This window comes from Cryptomeria japonica, chromosome 3 (genome assembly GCF_030272615.1).
Source record: "Cryptomeria japonica chromosome 3, Sugi_1.0, whole genome shotgun sequence".
NCBI classification, from domain to species: Eukaryota; Viridiplantae; Streptophyta; class Pinopsida; order Cupressales; family Cupressaceae; genus Cryptomeria; species Cryptomeria japonica.
In genome coordinates, this window is record NC_081407.1 from 955,560,010 (window position 1) to 955,566,009 (window position 6,000).

Consider the following 6,000-nt stretch of genomic DNA (forward strand, 5'->3'; position numbering starts at 1 on the left):
TGCCCTTCAACACTTCTGGTTAAAGCTATATTAGAAGCAAAGGACTATGAAATGCTAGCAAGCTTTCCCTGACATACACCTTTTTGCTTGTCTATATCTACAGTGAATTTAGGAAAAAATAGGCAATATTTGTATAAATTACCACCTTTTGACAATGTGTCAGAAATAATTTGCAATCTCTTATTTAGTCTCTCTCTATCATCCTCAATCATCTTCCAGAATTTATGTATCCTAACATCCTTCAATTTATCCAAAAATTTTTGAGTAGCAAACTTATCTAAAGAATCAAAACTGGTATTTACACTATTAAATAATTTCAACAATTTACAGAAGGGCTATTGTAAGAATCCAACTGTACATCTAGAGCCACCTTCTGCAAAACATCTACCAACATCAAAATTAGCTTCTTGTCTTCAGATTCAGACTTTACCAAATCTTGGCTAGCCTGAGCTTGCACAGCAGCTGCGAGCATGAGCTTTTCCGCAGGAGACGGTTGTCTGAGGTTTAGTGGTTTGTCTAGATTTATAGGAACCTGAGGTGGGGTCCTTGTAACTAGAGGAGTGATAATTTTTGGATCGCATACACCTTTTGCCTTGTTAGACTCTCCAACCTTTGCCTCTGTAGTCTCAACATCCTTCTCCTTTTCACCATCCCCTTTATCTTTTGCACCGGTGTTGCCACTTGGTGCAGTATCAACCTATTGGATCCTAGGGGATGCAAGTTGTCCACCACTAGAGGACTATCATCAGTCTCAACATCAAGTGTGGTGTTATCTTGATCTTATAGATGATACTCAGTCCGAGTTTCATCCTTTTGACCATCGAAAACACCTTTCTTTTCTTCCGACTGAGAGGACTTAAATGAAACCTTGTATAGGGGATCACGTTGAATGATCTTTCTCCATATATCCTCTATCTCTCTACTCACCTCTTCCACATTACCAATCATTAGCCTTTCCACCCTGTTCTTACTTTGGAATTCTTTCTTATTTGCCTCCTCAATCAACCTCTTGGCTTCATCATGAGTGATATAGGTACAGACATTTATTAGCTCTCTCTCCTTCATCTCCTTGTCAATCTTATTTGTTGTCATTCTCCTTGCATCTATAAGACTGTACAAGTCCTTAGGAATGATCTTCTCCAATTCAATTAATGTCTTGCTAAAATTATGTAAATATAATACAACTGCTTCCTCAATCTTTCTTTGATCACCCTCATATGAATTCTGATAACAATCTCCAATATTCTTCAAGTTTCCATCAACAATTATTTCATTTATTAACTGATATGCTGATAGTGGAGGAACAGTTGTGTACTTACCTTGTATGTTACTAGACTCAAGGTCTTTGTCAAGTTGACTTCTGACATGTCTACCTCTTTTGTATTTTCTGATAGGAGCAGGATCAAATTTTGCCTTCTTGCTCTGTTGGCCTCCATCAGATTGCGACTTCCTCACCACTCTAACAAATTCACCTTTCTTATTTATCTTTCATGCTTCTTCCTCAGACTCTATTTCAGAGGCTATCGAAGATACTGCAACATAATTCCTCTTAGGCTTCTCCTTCTTCTTTAACACACATTTCCCAAATGGGCTAGGTCATGTAGATTGTGCCACCAGAGCAGGAACAGACTTGGGTTCTTTAGGTTTGACCTTGGAGGGAACCGGATTAACCTTAGGTTTCTTGGTTTCCTCTTTGGACTCTTTCTATCCATGACTCTCCCTTGCTTTCTTCACCTCCTCCTGAGTAAAACCCATCTGAATTGCCACCTTCTTAGCCATCTTTGTAACTTTCCTTTTTCTGGTAGGTGTAGTGAATTGATTGTGCAATTCAAGGTCTTTCTCCTTGAATGTTTTGAATCTCCCTTCCTTGGGATCCACTGGTTGACTCAAAAGATATTGGGCATAGGCCTCAAGTGTGACACAGTCAACTTCATACCCCATGGGCATGATATACACTATTATGGGCTCAACTGCTTCCATTAGACATTGATCTTTATCAATCATGAAGCATATGGTTTTCTCATAGTTCTCCATAGTTTCCCTAGGGATCCTCTCTACTTTTCATTGCTTCTTGAAAGGATTTAACGTATCCCTAGAGAGTAGATATTCTCATTGTTGCATCACCTATTTCCCATAATCCCTCTTTAATTTGCATGGCCACCGGTCTATCATAGGCCCGATGGACCTTGCCTTTTACATCGAGTATCTCATTCATGAAGTATAAAGCTAAGAAAATAAGAAGAGTGCCATATTTGAGAGTGTTCTTTTTATCCTACTTGATCTTCTTCAAATTGCTCAACAATACATCTAGAAGGGTTGAACACATGCCATATCTTTTTCCATTATTGAGCATCTAGTATGCAGAGTAAATGGTAGTACCGGAGACAAAGTTATACCTGCTTCACTCGTAAACCTTGTAACCAACCACCATTGATGCAAATTTCACATCATTCTCTAGAATATCATTTATGGTCATCGATCTGCTGTCAAATTTGAAACCTGTGGTGGCTATCACTGTATCATTCGATACTTTTCTCAGGCTGGGCACCTCACAGGTTTCAGCTAGGCCTGTCACAACTCAGATCGCCTATTTGGTGATCTTGTGTGGCTTGTCAAGGCATATAAACTCATCATGAACATGGCTAAGAATATATCGGATCCATTTTGCTTCATCGAACAATGAAAGTGAACGAACTGCAAGAAACCCTTGTCTTGAAGCACCTTGTATTCGGGTTTGAGATTTCCCAAACCGTCAGCCAAATGTTTGTTGTATAGGTCCAACATATCCGCATTTCCAAACTCCTCAAGATCACAGTGAATGTAAGCCTTGATATCTTCATTATGAAGCACGTCATAGGGCACTAATGAAAATGCACCTTCTGGATCGTCCTCAACTGACTTGAAAGGGTGTTTTGTGAAAATAGGTCAGGCCATGTCCTTGATCTCAACCACCAAAAGGGTAGCAACACTAGAAGTTGAAGCCATTTTTAATGCTAGGGTTTGCGAAAAACTGAAAGCCTGAAGAGATAAATACCTTGATTGACAACTGGGCGCTGAGATTCGTGGTGGAATCACTGAAATTGTTGTTGAAATCGCCAAATCGCTTTTCTCTTCTTCTCTGCACTATTGCTTCAAAATTTACCTTTATCCTTCGAAAACCTAATTTTCCACTGTAATAAATGCAACCGATTATCATGAGTTTCATGAAATTGCATACCAGAGCATCAAATCCTTTTTGAAACTTTTGGATAACATCTGCATATCTGATCTAATCCTTCTACAACCTTTTGGAATCGATTGCAGATCACCGAAGAGGGGGTTCTTAGAATCTGCATGAAAAGTTCCCTCTAAGGCATAAAGCCCTAGTTACCGAATGAAGATCTTGCACTGGATTCAGGTGCAGATCCATTTTCTGCTTTAGATTCATCTTTTCTGACCCACATCTTCTCATGTTTGTCTCTGATCTCTTCGACCTTCACTTTTCCCTTCTCATCTGGTTTTCTCTTGTTTACCAGAACATTGTTCTTGCTTCTGCAATACTTTGCAATGTGACTAGTTTTGTTGAATGCATGACAAACAACATTATTTTGCATAGGTCTGAAGTTCATCTAATTTGGTCTCATCTTGCACTAGTTAGAGATATGTCCAAACATCCCACATGCATAGCATCTCTTGTTTTGGAAGTTATTCACTACTGCTCTACACATGTTTGACTTGTGTCCAAAATTATTGCATATGAAACACTGATCGGTAAAGGTAGGAACATTATTCATGTTGTTCATTTCATTATTCATCCTACTTTTGCATTGATTCACCATATGACCAAACTTGTTGCAAGTAAAACATCTACCATTGAACTTATGAGCATTAGGTTGTCTTGCGGAGGATTCTTACTCTTTTTCTGATGAGGTTTTGCATTTCCTTGTCAAGATCTAGAGGATTCTTCTTTCTCAAATCCAAGTCCTCACATATCTTTTCCATGTCTCTGACTTTCCAGTATCTCATCAAGCCTTGTTGAGCTACCTTTGAATTTTTCTTTGTATTCATTAGCAGTAGCAATCTGTCTTTCAAGTTCTTGACCATTATTCCTTGATTATTTCAATTCAAGCTTCAACTAATCATTCTCATAGGTAAGTCTGAAGCATTCATCAACTCTTTCCTTCAATGTTTGTGCCAGATTCTCTTCATTCTTCTTCCGGTCCTCAATCTCCTTAGTCAGCCTCATCATAATAGATTGCATCTCATTCTTCAAAGCAACATTCTCTCTTTCAAGCTTGTTAACTTCATCAGCTTTACCCTGATATTCCACGATTTGTTCTTCTTTCTCCTTCAGCTTGTCAATTGATTATTTCCTCTTGTCTCTAGAAGTGCTTGCTTGATCCTTCAAGTCATTAATGAAATCATCAACAGCATTCAGGTTCTTCTTTAAGGTACAAATCTCATTTCTAGTTGCATCAAGATCTTCAAGTGCCACACTGAGTTGTCTCTGAAAACCGGAATCCATTAAATCAATCTCCCAGACCTTCCTCAAGCAGTTAAGCTTCCTCAAAGGAACTAGGCTCTGATACCAATTGTTGGAATTAGGGATCACTAAGAGGGGGGGGGTTGAATCAATGATCTATTGGTTAGAAGATTTTCAAACTTAATTTTAAACCACCAGAAGCAAATACTTGAAACTGAAATGCAGAAACATAGAATAAACAACCACAAGATCATAACACCGGTATTTTTACGTGGAAACCCAAATGAGAAAAACCACGGTGGGATTTGAACCCACAATACTATTCCACTATGTCCAGTAGAAAAACAATATTATAAAATGGAAATGCACAAGTGTTCAGGCACACTGCCTAGAGCTCACTGCTCAATTACAATAACCCGGAAGGCTACAACCCTCAGGGAAGTCTCACTGACTTACAAGATAGTTACATTGATGAATTGCAATGAATGAACTCTGAAATAGCATCTACAATTCTTGGATGACTTCCAGTTGAGTGTTAAATATATTGACTGACTACCTTCTACTAATCTTCTCTATTCTGCCATGTTCTTTGTCTTAGTCAGCTACCAGATCAAGAATGCGCACGTGAATGTTGGCATTACATGAAGATTGCATTGATGAAGTATAGTGTTGTCATTTATGTCAATAGTAACTGGTAATGGAGTTGTATTGCAACCGGTAGTGATGCAGTAATGCAACCGATAGTAAAGCAGTGAAGGCAACTGATATTGTTATTGAAGCAGAGTGATCAATCGGTAACCCTAACCAATTGATAAGCAAAACCCTAACTGATGAAGCTTGGAGAATCGGTTGTGATGATCTATGATCGAATGATGATCGGAGATGAAGATGCCACCTAAGCATGATGCACGTGATGAGTTTCAAAGTGGTTTTGGTGCATGAATATAATCATTTATCTTGGGAATGATCAAATGCATAGCGTGAAGTGGAAAACACGTGATAAGCTATAGGATCCAATGTGCAGTGATCCAGGAGCGGTTGATGTTGTCTAAAGCAATGTGTAGTTGATTGCTATGTAATCCAACGGTTATGATTGAACTGATATGTTTGTAATCTCTATGAGATTCGTACGTTTTGTGTTGTCATACCGACCTATTGTTTTTTCTTTTAAGGTTGATGAGTTGTTTGTAATTGTGTTGGCAATTTGGTTAAGTGTGGTAGTGTGATTGTTGCCGAACCAAAAGGAATGTCTGTAGAATGTTGTGAAGGAAGATAGGAGCAAAAAAAGATTTGATTAAGAAAGGAAGTGCTATTTCCAGATCAGCAAAGAACTTGTTTAAAGCTATGAGATTTCCACAATCCATTTTGCATTTCTAGTGTATTTTTTTCTGGATTCGATTGTGTGTATATTTTTCCATCACACAATCGAATCCAGAAAAAAATACACTAGAAAAGAACTTGTTGTTCTCTAACCATTACAATAGTTAAATCCCTTAACCGAGTAAGCTTCAACAAGATTCTTGTTTAAATCCTCTAAC